Consider the following 23,427-nt stretch of genomic DNA (forward strand, 5'->3'; position numbering starts at 1 on the left):
CTCTATGGTGACCAGTGATAGAACCCAAGGGAATGTCCTGAAATTGTGTCAGGGGAGGTTTAGGTTGGATATTACAAAAAGATTCTTCACCCAGAGGGTGGTTGGGCACTGGAACAGGCTCCCCAGGGAAGAGTTCACAGCACCAAGCCTGACAGAGTTCAAGAAGCATTTGGACAATACTCTCAGGCACATGGTGTGACTCTTGCGTATGGTCCTGTGCAGGGCTAAGGGTTGGACTCAATAACCTTTATGAGTCCCTTCCAATTCAGCATATTCTGTGATTTTGTGAAATGTTAATGGCATTAATTCACAAATTTAATAGGAACAAAATCTTGTATCGTAAGAACCTGGTCAAAGGTCTGACACCAGATGTCTGGCATACCTCAGCAGGGCACCATCAACATGAAAGCAGTCATCATATCTGTCAGAACTGCTTACTGCAGTATATTGGTACAAAATGACGAGTTTTCAAATGCTATTATTAGAAAATATTTATCCTACAAAATATATCACCTGTACCTTTTTCTACCAGTTACATCCTTTATAACACTAAGTTCAGGAAGATAGTTGAAGGTAATTTACATTTATCAATAGGGTCATATTACCCAGAATGAATTCAATATTATTTTTGTGTCCATATGTAGAAAAATTAATCATTATTAAAAGGACAAAGTTAATATTCAGAGACCATGAAAATGATCTGAAGCTTATCCAAACAACAAAGGGAATATGTATTGATTTTAATTAAGTTAAGGAAAGGAAATTAACAATGGACCAAAGATCCAATGAGGATATTGTCTTCGATACTAGTTAATAGTGAAGCTCAGTGAAAATTTACAGAGGACAAGTAAACTAGCTCCCCTACTGTGTTCTCACTGAGGGAGTAGGGAGAGTGACTGACTGACTGACTGACTGTGCTGTGTGGGGTGCTTAGTTGCTGGATGGAATCCCCCCAAAATAATTCATAGAAGTTCTAAAATTTTTGATATTTCTTCTTTGTAGGAAAGTAGTTATCTAATAACATTATCTGAGTTGTCTTGTCCTGATCTATCTTTGATATATTGCATTTTATTTATTTTTTCCTTTTATCTTCAAATATTTGTTCTTTCTTATTTGAGATCAAGTGCTCAGTTTTGTATTGCCATGAGTTGTTCTTTCCTTCTCTTCTTACACAGTCTTAATTCTTAGTCCATCTCTAGCAATATATATTAAAAAAATGTTTGTCAGTGTACCTGGAATTTAAGTGTAATGTCCTTTAGAACATGCATACATGTGTTCTTTTAAGAGAAATGAGGAAAAATTTGTTCTCACAAGAAAAAATGAAAAAAACAGTACAACACTGGACTAACAAGGCTCCTGATTTACCTTAATATATTTGCAAAAGCAACATAAATTATTAGTAGTTTATGTATTATTCTCATCTACTTAACTATCTAAGTATTATTATATTATCCAGTTATTTCTTTGAATGAATTGGTAGAAATGCTTTTGATACAGGCAATAAAAAGCAACACATTTCATTTGATTCTGACAAGAGGGAATAATTCCTCTGTGTCAAAGACAAGGTATGTGACTGTAAACATAGAATAAAAGAGTTCTTTATTCTCAGGAAGGGAAAGAAGCATCACAGACTTGTAGTAGCTGTAGATTTGTACAGCACATTTTTCATTAGAAAAAAAATTTACAAAGAATCTATAGGAAACCCTTTGGGAATAAATTATAGAGAAAACAGTATTTGGGTAAATGACATCTTTTAAAATGACATCTTTTAAAATAATGCTATTATTAAGGGCACAGTTGTTGATTAATGAAGCTGAAAAGAAAGCAGAGAAGTGAAGGAAAAGGACAATAGCTAACTCATGTGCTCCTAACTGACCTGAAACTTGTCATGGAGATGTATAAAATGTGAAATGATTTCATATTACTAGAGGTTACTGTATAAGAAGTTTTATAACTTGTGGAAGAAAAGTAAGAAAGTACAAGATTCAAAGAGTTACAATGAATGGAAAGTCGAGCAGTAAAAGAAAAACATTCTTGAAGTACAGTTTTATGAGTAGAAGGCATCACTGGCTTAATAAATACTAAAAGATAAAAATAACCAATATGAAGTTTTCAATGTTATTTAGCATCAGGATTCACTGTACAAAAAAATACCCATAGAACAACAAAAGCTCTTGATTTTCTAAGTAACAAAATTAATGTTGTTGAAATTTTTACATGTGGTTAACCCGGAATGAGAAAAAGAGTCAGTTTAAAAAAATCGTTACATACATGTCTACAGTTCAGTAAGCCTAATCAAGATCATTCTTCTGTAGTGAGAGATTTGTCTAAACCAAATTAGACCCACTTGACTCTTAAGTTTAAGGATCCATGGAAATCAGGGGGATTATTAAGCACAGGTAAAGCGTGAAAATACTGTCCAACTTCAAATGAAGGTGAAACAGGACCAAAGAAAATGCAGAGCAGACATTTGAATTTCCTGCACATGGGAAATGCCAAGAGAAAAAGATATTCAAATAAGCTAATTTGCTTTACTTATTTGCCAAGATAATTTACTCATTTACAACACATACAGTTTCTCATATATGTAATAAAGTATATAGGAAAAGATAGTATTATTATATGTAATAAAGGGAAACACAGACTATAAGAAATTATGGAAGGGATAGTGGAGATCTCATTAAAATGTTCCCAGAAAGGAAGGTCTTACAAAGGTCAACATTCTAACTATTCAGTGGGTACTTTTGGGAGCTCTTTTGGATCTCTTATTCTTTAATGTTCTTGTTAATGACTTGATGCAGTACAGAGTATCCATATTCAAAGCTAGAGATGATACTGTGGGAAAAGAATAGGAGAAAAGGAAAGGAGAATGGGAGGACTACAAGTACTCTTACCATTAAAACAATTTGCTAAAGTAAGTAAATATTCTAAACAAATATCATAAATACTACTAAGCAAAAATGCCTCATAGAAAAAAGAATGAGTAAGCATCAGCATCACATAAAATCTTGTGCCTATACTGAAATGTAGGTTGAATATCAGTCACCAATTAACAATGTTTCTAACAAAAAATTAGGTTAAAGAAAAAATAGCTAGTTGGGAATAAGTTTTTAAGACTGTTAAAATAATCTATTCTGCTCCACAAACCTCTTAAGTGGAGTACTTACATCATATTCTGAACAATATGTCAATAAAGATACAGATCAACTAAAAAAATATGAAGTAGTTCAGCAACTGTGATCAGAAATCAAGAAGAAAATCTGATAAACAGAAAGAGTTGGTGTGACTTAACTTTGAAAACAGAAGGCTGAGGAGAGAAAATAATGTCTTTAAATATGATAAAGATTGCCAGAAAAGAAGGAAACAATTTTTTGGCCATGATCTTTTAAAACAGGACAAGAAACAATGAGCTTGAACTTCAGGAAAGGAGATTATGGGCAGAATTGTGTAGTACATTGATTAAAAGGCTTTACTACCTCTATTGCAGGTCTCTAAAGAAGGTCTATACCTTGTTGATCTAACTTAAGTGCATGGAAATAAGTGAGTTTCTGATGTACTTCTACTACTCCAGTAGTCCAATAATGTGATAATGATATCCAGTTGCAAGCATACTAACAGAGTGAAAAATATTCCTGTTTAAAAATCAATAAGTACTTTGTCCCAGCACTAATTTATATCAAATCAAATTCAGAAAGCATGGACCCCTGACTGAGGTTGGGTCAATTAGAAGTCTAGGGAGAGCATGAACTAACATTTCTATTAACTTGGATTACATATTAACGCACAAGTTAATAAGGAAGTTACTCTTTACTCTGTTTAGATTTCTAATGCATGCACCTTTATCCTTTACCACATAACGTTTACAGTAAACACAGGTCTTCTGTAAAGACAAGTTTCCTTGATTTTCTATTCCAAATATTTTTTTAATAAGGATTTTTTCCTTTGCATTTAGAAAATATTAGCATTTACAGTAAAATTCCTTTGAAATAAAATTTCAGTGAATTCACTTTACAGCATCTAATCAATTAAGTTCCTACTTTAAAATTTATGGAATCTTACATTTTGACAAATGTTTGGTTGGTTTTTTTGGTTGCTTGTTTTTTTTTTCTGTACAGAATCAAATATTAAGGAATAGTAAGTATTTAAAGAAAGTACAAAAAGATATTTGCCTTTTAAGAAAACATTAGAATATCCTCATTATATGCTCAAAAATTGAATATAATGAAAAGAAATCATGTCCTCTTCCTGTGTTAGGAAGCAGCATTGCACTATTAGGTATTCATCAGTCCACTTTGCTTCTAAACGCATGTGGCACTCCCTTTATTCTACTAGTTTAATAAAATTGCCTTAGACCTGAAAAATACGGGATAGTGTTCATTAGCTTAATTCATCATTCAAATGACATTCAAGATATCCCTTTTTTTGATTAAATTTAGTTAAACCTTTTCAATAGTAAGGATGGAGTTCCTCTCACTTGTAGGAAATACTTATAGAACATATTTTATTCTTTTTTTGAAATCTACATCCTAACCCCCAAGGCTCTTCCTGCCCTTGCTCCATCTCTAACTCCCTTCTAATTTCTTAGAAAAGTAGGACAAGGCAAAGCAGAAGGAATGAAGTTCCAAGAGTCAGGCAGGAAGGCAGAGAAAGAAGGTAGTATGCTTTTAGAATAACTTATCTAGAATTAAACTGAATCAATAATACTGCTATATCTATGAAACAGAATTTGGAGAAGAGATTACTCTTCTCCATGATCATGATTACTTCTTCTACATGATCAGAAAGGTCATGTATACAAAACATACTTAAACCTAAAGCACATATAGTCCTATTTACTTCAACGATGACATTTGGTTTAATTCAACGAGACACAAAACTTTTTTAAATGAAATTCAAGTGGGATGAATTTTGAAATTATATTTCCAAATTTATGGGGTTTTGGTTTTGTCTTCTGTATTTTCTTATCTACAAATACTTCTTTAGTATTGCAAGCAAAATACTGTCCTCCTGCACAGTATAGCTACACATATTTATATCTTAACAATGAAAAGTGTGCTTCTTTGATGAGCATTTAAATTTAGCCAGGCCTGACATTCAGCTCTATTCAGCAACAGAACGTCGGAGGATAATGATATATTTTCTTAACAAAGTTCCTCCCTTTTGTGCTGTGTATGTTTTATCATATTTCTTTACAAGAAAAACACTTCTTTGCTGTTGGCAAATGGCACACATTGGGAATGGATTTTGAACAAATTTTTTCAGTTTTCAGCAATTCATCTCATATTTCACATTTTAGCAGGAGATGTGGCATGTTTCAGTATTCCCCTGATCCAGATTAGAGTGGTAGAGGCAACAAAGTGTTGTAGAGACTAAATCTAGATGGAGGAAACATGTCTCCCTTTCCTAGCATTGCAGTTATCTGGACCAATGCTGAAGTCATCCTTTAGAGACAGAACATACAGCTTCTCCACACAGTAGTCTTGTATTTTCATTTGAGCAAGATTCATTTTAGGTCTGCTTTTCCGCAGAGAATATCAAAACAGACATAAGGATTAAGATAATTATTTTAATTTAAACCAATACTTTCTGTTAGTTTGTTTACCCAAAACTGCTTCATATCATATATATGGTGATGGCAAACTCACTCACAGAACTGGACCAGGTAATCAAAATGTACTCTAAATTTTCTTTAGCAGGAAGCACCTCAATTAAGGTCAATGTGGCATGCTGAGTTTTAATCTAAAAGACACCAAAACTTTTTATACATTTAAATTGTGTCTATCCCATGTCTAGAGGCTTCTTATTAAAACCTAAAGAAGGTGAAATTTCAGGTATGTCCTTTGCAAGTCTGTTTGTCTGTTATACAGATAATTAATAAATGTTTCAGCATCCAAAAGGAGATTAATTCCTTTTCTGAGGGAATAGAAGATGTTTTATTTTTCACCTAAAACACTTTATTTCCTGTAAATAAGCTAAATCCTAAGAAAATTTGTTTATTTCAGACTGCTTGGCAAAGCCTAAGTGTTTTTACTTCTATGATGTGTTCCTGAAAAGGAAAATTTAAAATTTGATTAAACATAAAACAGATCTCAATAAAAGCTTTGCTCATGAGGGGCTAGTATGCCTAGGAAGATTTGTGAGTCACTAGACCATGTGGTTTTATTCATCAGTTAACTGATAAAGGGTCTAAGTTAAGAAAAATATCATAAGAGTCACAGGAAAGCATATGATTTCAATACAGGTGAAGTGACCGGGAGTCACTTTAACTGCATTGATCTCCCCAATGCAGCCTCTCAAGAAAAAATTGTAGAGATGCTGAAAACCCCTGCACGAGAGCCAGAATGAAGCAATATGGGTTGATTTAATATTCCCATTCTGCATGAATGTGTTTTTAAGCATTAATAACATGTAATTTCTTTGCCCAATGCTACAAAGAAATATAAAATCCTTTTATAATTAAACAATTTTAAATATTTTATCAGCACACTCTAAAATATACCTCTTTTCACTCTCAACCCCAAAATGCTATGAGTCAATAATTTCCATATGAACTTTCTGGCCCTATTTTATTATATTATATTATGTTATACTATACCATGCTATGCTATATTATATATTATGTAATACCAGGGAATAAGATTTTCCTTGCTGTTCGTAAGATGATTTAAGTTCAGGGTTAAACCCCAGAGATTATGAAATCAGAAAATAATAAATATATACTCTTCAGTGATTTCTCAATTTTATTCCACTATTGTTTTAGTAGCAGTCATTGCACTTTGTATATTATCTTTCCTTTTTTTTTCTCTATCATACTTTTCCATAAATGAAAAAAAATATTATTAACACTCAGAACTCTAGAGGCTTGGATATTGCATTTAGTACAGGGACAGGGTGTAGAGACTTTGGTGGATCTTGGTGCTTTTGTTTTAAAATGTCATCTGCTGTTTTTAAGTTACAGTTGCCCAAATGAACTACATTGTATGCTCCACAGTCAAACTAATTGAAAGTATTGGAGATTACCATAGAAACAACATCATGATAAGCCTGGGATATTGTTAAAAGAAAGCAATGGTTGCAAAATCATCAGTACTTGAGTCACAAAAATCAGATGAGATGCTAAAGAATCCCTTCACTTGACAAAGGGCAAGTGTTTAAGGATCAGTCAGTGAGCTGCTCATCAGTGATTCACAATGTAACAAATAGGTCTCTTACAAAGCTTCCAAGTACAGGCCAAAATTTATCTGTAAAGTACACAAAGGTCTAGACTTAAAAGAAAGAAATGTGTTTCAAGGTATTGATTCTGCATGGTAGAGCCAGTTAATCAACAAGGGAAAGTAAGTTCACAATCCCCTGAGTTGTGACTGAAAAATATTTAAGAATGGAGTATAAAAAGAGAGAAAAGGAACAGTGAGGCCAATGAAATTTAACAGGAGAACAAAAATTGAATATAGTTATAGGAAATACTCAGAGAAGAAAATGAAGAAAGACTGCTGGCCAAAAATTAAATAGTATTCCTTCTTCAGAAGATATTGGGTAGAAATGATGGAGTTGTCTTCTCCATACAAGTATGCCCTAAGGAGAGTAAATGAGTAGTCAGGCAAAACAAAGCCTAGCACAGCAAAACAACTGAAGGGAAATGGAAGGGGAAAGAGAAAGGGGAAATGGGAAAAGTAAAAATTATTTTTTCTATGGCTAATAGTCTTCAAAAGGAAGCATCATTAGAATTATTAACTACTTCTCATTTTCTTTTCTAAGTACAAGTTCATCCACTCTCACCATAAACTGTGTTAATATTAATCAAATCAGAAAAGAGATAAGCATAATGGGGAAAGCCTGAGACTGTGTTCAGTAAAATATTACTAATGACTGATTTCCTTTTATGACAAGATAACCTACCTAGTGGATCAAAGGAAGCCAGCTGATTTCAGTGAATCTTTCAATACTGTCTCTCACAGGATCCTTCTGAACAAACTGTCCAGCACACAGCTGGATAAACACATCATATGGTGGGTGAGCAATTGGTTCACGGGTCAAGCACAGAGGGTAATAGCAAATGGGGTAACATCAGACTGGTGACCTGTCACTAGCGGGGTTCCACAGGGCTAGGTTGCAAATTTTCAAGGTTTCTTAGTGAAAGAATTTTGGGGTCCAATGCGTTTATGCCCATTTCACAGTAACAGATATAGTGTTTGTATGACAGTAATAGTGAGGTGATAGTTGAAAACCTTATTACAAATCTGTGGTGTTTTTCTCTATAGTCTGTCACTTACAGAAAATGAAGCCATAGGTTTTATCTTTTGAGAAGTAAAACACAAGTGAAATAAAAAAAGCATAAAAGATCCATAGAAACAGAAACATCTCTTCACTCTGATTTCTAGTTCAGAGTAGGTGTTCTTTTAAATGATACCTTTGCTGAGGTCACTAATTAGCTATATTTTAAAAGTTGCTGAAATAAAGAATGTGTTATCTAATAAAAAAACTTGAATCTTTAAAGCAGAATGTAGTAATTTACTCTATTTTAATACATAAATTTAATACATTTAATTCTTAAATGAAAGCATCTGTTTCCACTTCAGTTAAAATTAAATGTTTAGAATTAATTTGTTAAAAGTAAGTAGAACTTTAAGTGTCTCATCATCAAGAATTTGATTAATATTCTTATAGCACTGATAATAAAAGACACACTTGTGATTCCTGTGGAGTTCTCATTTATTACTGCAGTTTCTCATTAAAATACCTTCATTTAATATACCATTTGAAAGTGTTTCTAAAAGCACCCATGTTGGATTATTTATTTGCAATTTGGACCATTATTTAATAACTCAGCTTCATAATACTAGTTCTATTCCCTGACTACCTTTACCTTCTGCTCAGGCAGATTATAAAGTTGTGTTATCTATGCATCAGATTCTTGTCTGTAAAATGAAAGGTTTATTTTAAGCTATTATTATTATTATATTATTGTTATTAGCTAAAGATCTAGTTAGGTAATTTCATTAGTCTGAAAACTTTTTACCATTCACATGAAACAATAAAAATAAAGCTTTAATTATTGGAAAATGAAAAAAAATGGGTTATTGAAACACACGCTTTTATACTGCAGTCCAAATTTAGCATTGCAGTGAAGTAGAGAACATGTCTGTTGTAGCTTGGTGTATGTGTATGATAGACTCCATACAAATTAAAAAAACCAAACAGGTCTTAGGAGTACAAGGCAGAAGCAATAGTCATAGACATCCCCTTAATGACAATACAGCAGTACTTCCATAGATAGTGATGCAGCACAAAATTTACGGGCGATCATTTCTGTCTGCCTTTGAGATCATCCGTCAACTTCATTCAGAAGAAAAGGGAAAATGCACAGATCAGCAAGGTTAGATACAGCCTTATGTACCAAAACCTGAGGCAGCTCCATCGATGTCATTAACTTACAGTCAGATTTGTTGCTCCCCTACACTGACAAAATGAGAGATCCCTGTATGAAGTTAACTTCTACAAAAGAAATGGGGTTTTTTCAGTTTGTTAACATACCCATTCTGTTAATATGTATTTTCTCTGCTAACCTGTACATTTCTGGACCACATTTTGTGTAGCTAGCTTGTTTATCTGTGAACTATTGAAATTATCAGTCTTTTAAGATGTAGTAAGAAATGGACTGATATTTTTTCAAGTATGTTTCAACACAGCCTTAATACATTTTTGGCTAGATTGTAACTTTACATTCTTATTTTAATATTTCTGAATTTCTCAAGAGACTTTGAGAATCAGCTTGCATAGCTGATAGTAAAAAAGAAAAGCAACACCTACAAAGCACATCACAGGTGATCAATGTAATCACAGTAAAGTCTAACTTTCTATGTCCAAGTCTCTGGCCTTTTGCAGGCTCCTTGAAGGTGTATACAATTCTTCATTTCTTAACTTTGAAGCCATAGGCCCACTCTGTGTGACTGTTCTGAAAAACAACCAAAACAAATGCCTTAGAAAATTTTGTAGATACAATATTCTTTTTTATAGAGATTTCTATACAGGTTTCAATAGATAGTAAAGACATTAATTTTAAGCCTAAAACCTTTCTGAATTCTCTACAGTAAATTGATCCACTCTTTTTTGTATCTGATATGTTTCTTAAGCTGCATTATTTTCTTTTATGTATTCTACTTTTTTTTCCTTTGCATTTCATGGTAAAAAGACTCCTTTAATTGTTGTTATATTTTAAGAATCACAGAATTACAGAATCAGTAAGGTTGGAAAAGACCTCTGAGATATCAAGTCCAACCTGTGACTGAACATCACCATGTCAACTAGACTACGGTACTAAGTGCCATGTCCAGTCTTTCCTTAAACACCTCCAGGGATGGTGACTCCATCACTTCCCTGGGCAGTCCATTCCAAGGCTTAACTACACTTTCTGTGAAGAAATTGCTCCTAATGTCCAACCAAAATCTCCCCTAGTACAGCTTAAGACTATGTCCTCTTGTCCTGTCACTAGCTGCCTGGGAGAAGAGGTCAACCCCCACCTGGTTACAACCTCCTTTCAGGGAGTTGTTGAGAGTGACAACGTGGCTCCTGAGCCTCCTTTTCTCCAGGCTAAACAACCTCAGCTTCCTTCTCTACTCATAAGACCTGTGCTCCAGATCCTTCATCAGCTTTGTTGCACTTCTCCAGACTCACTCCAGCACTTCTATGTCCTTCCTGAACTGAGGGACCCAGAACTGTACACAGGACTCAAGGTGTGGCCTCACCAGTGCTGAGTACAGGGGAAGAATCACTTCCATAGTACTGTTGGCTACACTATTCCTGCTACAGGACAGGATGCCATTGGCCTTCTTGGCCACCTGCTGAATCATGTCCAGCTGGTTGTTAACCAGTGCCCCAGGGTCTTTTTTCACTAGGATGTTTTCCAGCCACTCTGCCCTGAGCCTGTAGTGCTGCTTGGGGTTATTGTGGCCAAAGTGTAAGATCCAGAACTTCATCTTGTTGGACCTCATACTGTTGGTCTTGGCCTATCTACCCACCCTGTCCACATCACTCTGCAGAGCCTTCCTACCCTCCTCCAGATCAACACTCTCGCTCTCATCTTGGTGTCGTTTATGAATTTACTAAGGGTAGACTCAATCCCCTCATCCAGAACTGTCCCCAGTATTTATTCCTAGGGGACACCACTAGTGACCGGATGCCAACTGATGCAACACCGTTCACCACCACTCTCTGGGCCTGGCCCTTCAACCGGTTCTTAACCCAGCGAAGGGTAAAACTGTCCAAACCGTGAGCTGCCAGCTTTTCCAGAAGTATGCCATGGGAAACAGTGTCAAAGACTTTGCTGAAGTCCCAGTAGACTACATTCACCGCCTTCCCCTCATCTACTAGTGGGTCACCTGGTCATGAAAGGAGATCAAGTTGGTCAGGCAGGACTTACCCTTCCTAAATTCATGTTTGCTGAGTCTGATCCCTTGGTTGCCCTGTATGTTCCGTGTGATCATACTCAATATGATCTGCTCCATAACCTTACTGGGCACCCAGGTCAGGCTGACAGGCCTGTAATTCCTCAGATCCTCCTTCTGGTCCTTCTTGTGGATCACAATGGGGGCATCAGGATGGTCAATCTCCAGTCATCTGAGACCTCCCTGGTGATCCAGGACTGATGATAAATGATGGAAAGTAGCTTAGCAAACTCTTCTGCCAGTTCCCTCATCACCCTAGGATGAATCCCATCTGGTTCCACAGACTTGTGAACATTTAAGTGGCTCATCAGGTTGCTTACTACTTCCTCCTGGAGGGTCCATTCTGCTCCTTATCTACCAGCTCAGGGAGCCAGTTGTCCTGAGGATAACCAGTCTCACTGTCGAAGACTGAGGCAAAGTTAAGTACCTCAGCCTTTTCCTCATCTTTGGTGACTATGTTCCCTGCTGCGCCCGATAAAGAGTGGAGGTTTTCCTTGGGCACTCTTTTGTTATTAATACATTTATAAAAGCACTTTTTATTATCCTTTACAGAAGTGGCCAGATTAAGTACCAACTGGGCTTTCAGCTTTCTAATTCTCTTTCTACACAACCTAACAACATCCTTAAATACCTCCTGATTTGCCTATCCCTTTTTCCAAAGGTGATACACCCTCTTTTTTTTTCCCTGAGAACCTAAAGTTTTTCTGCAGCATTTAAACCTGCAATTGCTACTATGTTTCTTCCTGGCAGGAAGGAAATGGTTGTTGGATCTGTGCTGCATTTTGATCTAGAGAAACACTAGGTAGGTGTTTAATCAAAGACTTAATCTTCTATGTCAACAGTTTGTGCATGGATAGCTCTCAGCGTTTACTACATACATTCTGTGTTGACATTTATGCTCCAAGCAAACTCCAGCAATAATAATTTGTCTTTGGATTACCTCACAGGGTCTGTGAGTGTTGGCTTATCTGAAGTAAAACTGTGTTCTTTGGTTTTGTTTGAATATGTAGATAGTTGATCCTGCTTTATAGCTGCATAAATGATTTTTTATGGACCCAGGATTCTTAAATGCTGCAATGAGTTAAAATTCAATCCCATTAACATTTGCCTTTGAGAAAACATCTTTTGCAGTTAACTCATTCAATATAATACCACAGGAATACCATTAGAAAAGGTGCATAAACTTCTAATTTTATTCCAGAAAATGTTTGCCTTTTTGTGTGTGTGTTTTCAAAGCCTCAATTCTTTTCACAAATACCAAATTTATCTTTCTACAAAGGTATGAAAATATCAGTGATGTTCAGTGACTGACTAACACTGACTTCCTCAACTCCACTTTCTCTCACACATTCCAGAGCATTCCTGAACCCCCATTTTTACACATACCATTATTCCTTCATTTGCTTTGTTCTATTTTATCCTCCACTAAAACTATTCAGGAGTTAATACATCTTTAGTTCCCCATGTAGTGAAATCTAATCTCTAATCTTTTAAAGGATTTGATTTACCCAATAGGCACTAGACAAATCAGTGACATTATTTTAAATACATGGTTTTATCAGGGAACCAAAAGGACTAACATTTTCCTCTTACCACTGTCTTCGGTGTTTCAGATTCATTCTGATTTTTTGCCTTTGCAGATGATATGGGAATGGGATCATTTATCTAGGATTTTGGGATTCTGCCTACTTCTGTTGGGACAGGAATTCCAGCTGTCTGCCTGCTGCTCAGAAAGCCCAGATAAACCACTAGTACACAAGCACAGCTCCTGTTTAGTTGCTCTAAACTATCCAGAATACACTCCGCACACACTGACCATCTGCTTTCATTCTGTGATCAGAGTTGCAGTGGGCATCAAGGGTAGGCAGCAGGTGTTACAACTTTGTTTGGAATAAATACAAGGGCCACAGTATTGTGCAGAGTATATTCCTGGACTTACTGCAGGTGTAAACCAGCAACCTCTACAGGTACTATTTGGCTATTGAAGAACCAAAATGGTGCCTATCAGCCATAGGTTGTTAATTTTGTCAAAGTCTCTGTGATACTTTCTGTGTTTAATCATTCATCTTTACAGCATTGCAAAGGACTATAAAACCATTGATTTAGACAGGGAGAGGGTAGTGTTCTAGATAAAAAATGAGTAGAATTTGGACAAAATTCAGAAAAACAAATTCAAATTCTGCTCTTCCAAATATGACCAGCCACCATCTCTTTCACAAGGCTTTTGAACTTAATTATGTCTCTTAAAGTTGCTTGCTTTCTGTCCCTAGGAATATATAAGACTGTCTCAGACTTTGTAGGGCTGAGAACTTACAGATGTTCATAAGCACAGAAAGAGTCTAGAAAATAGTCATGTTTACAGCTATATTTGCTCAGCTGGTATTTTCACAGGATATCCAGTCTTGCATTTCTCACCAAAATGTGGATATACCTCCCAATTTCTTGTAAATAAGAGAGAAAATGGGAAGAAAATAGTGAACATATTATCAAGATATGTATACAGTAAATTGGTAGTGTAACACAATGCAGTAACAGTAACAACATTTGTCAAGTACTAGTCTGCAGTCCTGTTGTCTGCTCAATGGCATTTAAAATGATTCCTCTCCCTCCTGTGAAGGAATGCTTTACTTCCCTCACTCTATACATGTAGACTATACTAAGTAGAGGGACACACTGTCTCTCATGTTGAAACCTGTTTCGCTTGGCAAAAAGATATTCGTGTGAATGAAAACTAGGTAAAGAAAGAAAGCAAACAAGCCTCATCATGGTTCTCTAGATGAGGAATTTCCTCACTTCTTCAAACCAGATGAACTGAACTATACTGCTTAGAGCCTTTTATCTAAATTAGTACATTAAAAAACAGAAAACAAAAACCAAACATCTTGGAGAAAGAAATGGGATTCAGCATTCCTTCCTTCACTACAACTTCCCTCAGTATTAGGTGCCACTTTAAGTCTTCTGGTGTTTATAATTTTGAGTGTTGTCATTTTCATTATTTACAGAAATGTTAAAACATAGATGGAATACTTTGAGAATGTTGAACTCATTCAGTACAAAGATTGCAAAGTACTCATTTGAGTATGGGGGCTTTTTTTCCTCTGGTTTTGTTGGGGTTTTTTGTCTTACTTTTTTTTTTTTTCCCTCCTAAGAATAAGAAATGTACACAAGTTCTTACAGTTGTCTTCATATCTCAAGCCAATGCTTGAATTAATATATAAGAAGAAGTCTTTCCTCATTCTGTAGTGGCAACAGAACAAGAGTAGACGTAGACATCTAACTACAGGAGACAGTTCTGGACTAGGATCTCTAAGAAGTTTTCCAGTCTTGAAACATATTTGAGTAGTCTTGAACTGTACTAGGAAAATGGCAGCTATATTTTTGTCTAATTTTCTAACTTTTGTTTGTGTGTGTGAGCATTTATGACCAGTATAAGGGTCATCATCAACAAATGCTAGAGTAGCTGCATGATTGCTGTAGGTAACCCCAACCAACCCTGACTAGGAAGCCTGAATCAACTTTACCATGAAAACTCTTGGCTTCCCAGATGTGTCATAAGGCTGAAGCAAAAGATATTTCTTAGCTAAACATGCTGTAGTTTCAGCAGAAAAATATAGTTTTGACAAGGGAATATGGCCTTGGATTACAAAGGAACACATATTGTTTATTTAAGTATGCAAAACCATGTATATTTTAACAGTACCAGAGAAAGTAGTGTAAATCTCTCCCTGCCACTTCTCTGAAAAATACATACTATTATATAATATATATTAAATTCTTTATAATGCATATGATATAATGTATATATATGCTATAGTGTATTACACAATTTTTCAACTTTCATTCAAGAAAGATGATTTCCATACCTCAGAAAATTACTGTATCCCTTTAAAATGTATTTCCAACAATCAGTTTCATCTGCCACACAAAATTCCTGAGAAAGAATCTCTCATTAGCTAAGGTAATAACTGCATTGATGCAATGAAGGGGCTTTGGGTTGCTCCTCTGGAAAACTGAGATGCTCTATTTATTAAATTCCATAAGCTCAAACACTCTCTAATGACCCTGATATGTTATTTGCAATTTGGATCTTATTGGGATGAAAGTAGTTCATTGTTGCATCATTTATTTAAGTCTTAGTAGAAAACTATTTTGTGAACATTGAAATTTTGTAAATATTAAACTGAGGTAACTGCTTGAGGACTGGTATGAATTATAATTCTTAGCATAATTTAATTAAAAAAAAAACCAGTACAGAATGAACAGAATACTTTTAGTTGCATCGCTTCAGACCTCACTGACTACATAAAAAGAATCTAACTTGAATTAATTGATCAGAATCCTTTATAACAGGTACATAGATAAGTCAGAAATTTTGACCTTTACATTTTGTATCTCTCTTTATAATATCAAAGAATCTTGTCAGTCTGACAGTGAGGGGGAGACATAATATGTTATAGACTGCAAGTGCTAATAGATTTCCCAAAAGTACATAATGCTTTAGGTATCTGCCAAAACATTAAGGAATTAGTGATAATATAGTTTACAGAGATGCAAATAGACAAAACTGAATAACCAAACCAGCTCCATTCAGCTAGAATACTTAATTATTTAACAAAGAGAATACCAAAGGAACTTAATTTTAGAATTGCAGGTAGTCACTATGACATCCAAAGAGTTGGGAGATTATAGATAGCCTCCCATTCAAAGTAAAAAGCGCAGAACTACTAATTATTTGACTTCAGATTCACCATGAAGGTAGTACAAGTAATCTTTTATAAAAAATATTTAGAAATTTACTATCTGTTTAAATAAAAATGTATAAAATTTTAAAATGTTTTTTGAAAGTTCCACAAATTTGGGCTCACACTGGTAGGAATAAAAACCCTGGCAAGATAAAAATACAGAGAATATCTAAAACTAAGTGGTAGTTCACTCACAAATGGAAGACAGAACAATTTATTAGAGACCTCCTCTACATATATCTTTTTGATGCAAAATGAATTGAACACAAATAAATTGAGACGCCTAAAACAGTGAGTTGCAGACTAACCAAGCCAACAGTGTGGTCTTTAAAGCAACAACAACAAAATTTAGAATCAGATGAAACAAAGATGGGAAGGCCTCCAGCAATTCTTCACTATAGTGAGTCCAGACATTATAAAATAGCCAAAATTTAACTGTTTAACAACTGACTCATTACCATAACATTCAGTGAACAAATCCTGATGATCTCCTCTACTTTTTGACCTTAAGTTAGATGCCTAAATATCACTCAATGACCCAAGATTCCTACCAGAAGATGAGGGGAGAAACATATCAAGTGATGATGTCTCCTCTGCTCTTAGGATTGGCACCTGAAACAAGTCAGGTCAACCACTCAGGTCACACCAGATGTCTAATCTTCAGATGTAAAGCAGGGTAAGTCAGATGATTGTTATCATCTGTTTTTAATACCATTGTAATTAAGAAAAGTGTTAATTTTGTAGCAAAATGTCTGATCAGTACCAACAAAATGGAAAGCTTGAGAGGAAACCAGTATGAGTAGAGTAAGAGAAGAAAACCTTGACAGAGGGGTCAGACTGCATCTTTAAAACATGAGTTTCATAATCATATAAGTTTAATTTTTAAAAATAACATTTGAGAACTATACAGAAGGTATATTGAACAGATAGATGTGAAAAACTGAAATAATCTTCAGTACTAAACTAAATAATATAATAGAAAGAAAGCAGAAAAGTTACATTCCTGAGATTAAAAACCCAGTAGTTTGTATAAAATGACATTGTAGATGTTAACCTAGGCAAACAAGAGGAGTATTTAAATTGATAAGCAGATTATTAAGATGAGTTTAAAAGTTATGAATGCAAAATGGAAAAAAAAGGTAGTTTGTTTGAAAGTAGTAGGGCAGTGACAGACTGAATAATGAAATAAAGCCAATAGTAGACTTTTTCCCAAAAAAAATATTATCAGAAGTTTTCTAAACCTGATATTGATGATATTACTATAGAAGAAACTGCAAGCTACCCCTCATTTCATAGAAAAAGATATTTGGGAAACAAGTACACTCATGATTGAGGTAGTTTCTGCTCAAGTAAAACTACTCAGGAAGGAAATGCTATTTCAGTAACAAAAGATGGCACTTGGTTATTTTGCAAATTATTTTTAAAGGAATTATTAATTTGCCTTTCAAAGATTGTTATTTTTTTTCTGCCAAATTGGCCTTATTAAGGGTCTTGCTACCACAAGCTCCAGGTCCAGAAGCAGGAATTATAACTACTCACCTAGCTGGCCTGACCACATTAGAATATGAATGACTAGAACTTGTCACCTTGATGCTGCTCTGAGATATCAGATGTTATTTTTCCTCAATCTCATCATCATGTCCTATTTAAGGCACTAAATCCTCTAAAATGGATGTAGGGGAGAGGAGAGAGAAAAGTGTCAGGAAACATTTAGAACTCTGTCTTCCTTATTCAGTCTGTCGTGTGCAAGGCAAGGGAGCTGGGGGCTGTCTATTTTGGGTTTAGTTTCAGAAACTCTGTGATGAGAATTAGCAAGCAGATTTGGGGCATGAGGATGATAATTTATGTGACACTTCTGAAAGTCTGATAGATACATGCATAATGTGAAGTGTTTTAGGATTAATGAGGTGATGAAGAAGAAGTAAAATTAAGAAGAGTTGCAAGTTCTCTTGGAACACATGTGCATTTCAATTCTGAAAGTTGCCAAATATTGTGAGATGACAAGCATAAGTGACTAGAATTACTGTAATAGTGTGAAAACCAGACAAGAAAAAGACATTATTTTCTTTCAAGGCTTGAATTTCGAGCACGTGTGTAGCGTAAAAGTACTGTGTCTATTGTATTTTTATGGTATCCACTGATGTTTTGAAGAATGCTAATTTATATGATTTAGTAAATTAGGCATAATTAGGCATTTACTTTTTTAAATTTTTTTCATGACAAGAGACTTTAATTACCATGGAATTGTTATTTAGATATTCACAGTTTTCTTGTTTATTTTTGCTATATGAATGATAATTTTAAAAATAGCATTATTTTTCAATTTAGGCAAAATCATTTAACTTTTTGCTGTATTATACAGAAATATATGTTATATATTATCCTTATATTATGCTTTGTACCTCAGTATATTTTAAAAAAGTATATATCTCCAAACCCTTTCAGATTTTAAATAATTATATAATAATTTTATGTGCCATTTATGCTTTTAACCAAACACTGTATTATTTGCTTGGAAATTGAACTGAAAAAGTTTTGACTGTTTACAAATCGTGCATTGAGACTTTTGTTTTCTAAAATAGTGATATAAACATGTACTCTATGTACTCAAGCCTGCCTGTACAAATATTACCTTATTTAAATTCACAAAGAAAGAAATAACAGCAAGATCTCGTGATTATATTTCTCTATAAAACTTATATGTAAAAATTTTAAAGTATAATTTGAGGGTATCTGACATTATATATTGAGTTTGCATGGCAATCTTTTGGTAGCACGGGTGCTACAGGGGGGATTTCTGTGACAAGCTGCTAGAAGCTTGTCTCATGTCCAACAGAGCCAAAGGCAACTGGATCCAACATGCACTCACTGCTGGCCAACTCTGAGCCCATTAGCAGCAGCAGAAGCATCTCTAGGGTAATAGATTTAAGAGAGGGAAAAAGTTGTTGTGTGATAGCAATTGTAACCAGAGAGAGGAGTGAGAACATGTGAGAGCAACAGCCCTTCAGACACCCAGGTCACTGCAGAAGGAGGGGGAGGAGTTGCTATAGGAGTGGGAGCAGAGGTTCTCTTGTAGCCCATGGTGCAGATGATGGTGAGGCAGCTGTGCCCCTGCAGCCCATGGAGGTCCATGGTAGAGCAAACATCCACCAGCAGCCCCTGGAGGACCTGGTGCCAGATCAGACAGATGTCTAAAGGAGGCTGTTACCCTGTGGGAAGCCCGTGCAGAAGCTGACAGCACGTGTGGCCCTGTGGGGAGAGGAGCCCACACCAGAGCAGGTTTCTTGGCGGGACTTGTGACCTTCCAGGGGACCCACGGTGGAGCAGTTCTTTGAGGACTGCATCCTGTGGAAGGGATCCCATGCTGGAGCAGTGTGAGGAGTCATCCCCCCAAAAAGGAAGGAGCAACAGAGATTGTGAACTGACCTTAGCCCCCATTTCCCATCCTTCTCTACCACTGATGGGGAGTAGTTAGAGAATTCAGGAGTAAAGCTGAGGCTGGCAAGAATGGTGGAGGGAGGGAAAAGTGTTTCATGATTTGTTTTCATTTCTCATTATGCTACTCTGATTTAATTTGTAATAAATTAAATTAATTTTCCCTAAGTCAAGTCTGTTTTGCCTGTGAAAGTAACTGCTGACTTTACCTGTCCTTATCTCAAACTACAAGCTTTTTGTTGTTTTCTCTCCCCTGTCCATTTGAGGAGGAGAGTAACAAAGTAGCTTTGGTAAGCACCTGTCACCCAGACAATCAAGCCACCACAGATCTGTGTGTGCTTTTTAAACCTCAATCCAATTAATTTACTAAGATTGCTAAGTCTTCAATAAAACCAAATCAAGTTTCTATAAATCTTCATTTCCCCTGTCGTTGTTGCATCTCAGATTGAACTGAATCTTGCCTGGAGACTTTTTGCTCATTTTAATTCATCTAAAGTTCAAGATGAACTCATGACATACAAAGCCATGGCAAAAGAAATGGCTACATATTGAATAGATATTTCACATTATTTTTTATATTGAATTATTTTATTTTGGTTTAACATGAAAAGTGAAACCTTAACATTGACCATGTTCAGTAACTAATTTTGAGCAAATTTCAGTTTTTACAATGTCTCTTTTGAAGAAATGGTATTCCAAATACCAGCTGTTGGTAACAAAAAAAAAAAAAAAAGGGATATAAACAAATAACCTAGTACAGAAATAAACTACCCTAAACATAAGTTCAGGGATTATGACTGCAGGAAGCATGAAATACTCACTTAATCAGAAGATTGTAAAGGTTTTCTACCTATGCTTTTACTTACCTGTCATGGTGCACGCTAAAACATTATGATCTTGGTATGTTGGGAAAGTGCTAGAACAGAGAACTCTGATTACTACAGCTTACACTATTTGCTACAGAAGTCCCAGTTCTATCAGTAATAATATCCCCCATAAGTGGAACACATACCTATTATATCCAGGATAACATTTGCAACATGAGAAAACTGAGCCCAAAGAAAAAAAACAAACTAAACAAAACCTCTACAAACCCCAAATGCATGGTCTCCCCCAAACCCTTCTACTTCCTCAAAGCCTCAAAGTTTGTAAATACCATGGGGCTCATTTCTACATATCTATTTCTTTATTCTGTTCTCAAATTCCCCTCAGACATATTCTGTCTAAATCACTTGAAAACATACAAATGAAACTGCTGTAAGCTGTTTCTGAAATGTTTTTATTTAATGCACTGAAGTCTGTTCAGAGTTTCTGTTCAAGTTCAGTGCAGCAGTAATTTTTTCTTTTTTAACAGTTTGGCTTCTGTTCCATCTGTAATAGTATCTTAAATTTCAAGAATAACATTAAAAATGTTTTAAATGTTATCAATGTTTTGCAATTCAGCAGCACTCTAATATTTGATTTTTTTTTTGAAAAAGCAAACCTGCAACAATGAAAAGTTATTTTTATCTTGATCAACGAAGACCAACAGCACCACCATCACTTGCTATTTAATTAAACCAGAAGAGCTGACAATAAGAACTGTCTACAAAAAGAATGTCCAGAGCAGGAAATTTTTAGATCTTTGTTAAAATACATGTAATCAGTGATCAAATTCTCAGAAGATACAATTACAGTTTAGAGCATTACCATGTTGACTGTGAACTTTTCATAGTCCCTAATACAAAACTCACTAAATAATATGCGCTTATCGTAAATTCTCCGAGAAATATGTTTTTTATGAATATGACAGAGGAGATCAACACCTACATTTTCAAACATTTGCAAACTCATATATGTTACTTTGACCAAATCTATAAGAAAAATAATACTTATTTTATGTAGTAGGTACTTGACTCTGAATTTTCTTAGTCTGTTCTGTACCATCATAAAACCCCAGAGATTCAAATTCTTGATTTGTAACTTTCAATTGTCTTTTATTATAGAGTTACTCAAGTAGTATCTTTTAGAAAAGATTTTCTTTATTTTTTTTCACCTGTCCATTGGTTGCTTAACATAACTTTTATTTTTTTCTTTCTTCTTCTGGATGTCTACCTTTTGGACAAAGCACAGAATTATTGCAAAATACCTATGCCACCAAACCTATATCACATAACTTAGATGTGTCTATACGCAAAGTAAGCTTGAGAGAAATAACTTCTTGGAAATTTTATAGTCAAGTTTTAAATGTGGCTTAATAATTCTCTTGTAAATTAGTTTTCATCTGCCTCTGTAGACAGATGTGTAAATCCAGATCTGGTCTTCCACTGTAGGCATTCAACATGTCTTACTGAGACAAAACAAGTGGCAGATACTCTTGATAGAATGTTAAGTACCTGGTTTGGTTTTTAAAGCTCATTTTAATATATGATTAATTTAGTCAAAAAATACTTGTATCCAGTCTTACATTTTTGGTCACTTCCAGCAAAAACAATATTTTCTCTTTGAACTTAATAGGAAACACTGGAAGCTTCTAATAAAAAGCAGTGACATTTTGCTTACAGCTTTATTCATACAATTTTCAAGCTCACTCCACCATTCATGACCTCATGGACTTGAATATATATTCACTGAAAACAAAATTCCAATTTCTCAGCATTAATCTATGCCCATAGTGTTGTCTAACAGCTCTCCACACACACACACACCACTCTAAAAATTGTACTCTTTTTAACAGCAAACATACTTTTGAGGGTAACATGTTTTTGTCCTATATATATCATAATAAGCATATATAGTTGTTAACCCAGGCTTTCACAGACCTTAGAAATTTGTTGGGAAAAACCCTTTTAACAGCAATATTCCAAGATGTGCCAGACAACTCTAGAGTGCTCTGAAAGAGAGATTCCAGATATGACAATAATAAGAATGTATTTTACATACCTTTGGATTTTATATGTATATTGTATTTGTGTGTAGACATAGATATCTCTAGTTAATAAAATTGTGTTTGCCATGCATCAATGTTTGATAATTTTTATAATGATTATTTTAAATTCTCACCTATTTCTACTCACCCATGTGTCTATCTATCTATCTATTTATGAAATGCATATATCGCTTTGTATGTATGAGGAGGTTACCCTATAAACTCTTATTTCCAAAGAATCAGTAAATACTTTTGTATTTAATATAAATACATAATATAAATACATATGTATAAATGCATATTTATAAACATCTCTGTCATGCTGAAAAAGAAAGCAGGTGTTAGAGGAAGGAACACTGAGTACCTCAATCCTTTAATTGTCAAAACTGAAATGCTTTTGCAATTATTTTTTTTTGTCTGACGATAAGACAATACTGAGATAATCCAAAAACCCACGGGTATTTGTCATGTAAAGATTTTTCCAATTCCTTCCGCAAGCCCTAGCATGCTTTATCACTATCCCATAGATGTTATTGTGTCTAAATCTCTTCTTTTCCATTGCTATTTCTTTAGTCCATAATAGCCTTTGTCTTCTGACAGTTATTCTCCCTCTCCCTCTCCCCTCTCTCCCTCTCCCTCTCTTCATACCTATCTTTCAGTACTGTGTTAATAACCTAAGAATGGTAGTTTGTCAGTTTACAAATTAATTTGAGATTACAGGCTCTTCATGCTCAGTCATGTCATAAAGCCAAACTGTGGCTATGTTAAGTATTTAGTGCTAAGTTTACAACAACACACTCTGAGCTGACTATTGATTATGTCTTTCAAGTTCTTGTATGTTCTTCTTCTTTAAGTATTACTGTTACCTCTCTTGTTTTATGTTGTTTTGCAGGCAGTTGCC

This window comes from Chiroxiphia lanceolata, chromosome 2 (genome assembly GCF_009829145.1).
Source record: "Chiroxiphia lanceolata isolate bChiLan1 chromosome 2, bChiLan1.pri, whole genome shotgun sequence".
NCBI classification, from domain to species: Eukaryota; Metazoa; Chordata; class Aves; order Passeriformes; family Pipridae; genus Chiroxiphia; species Chiroxiphia lanceolata.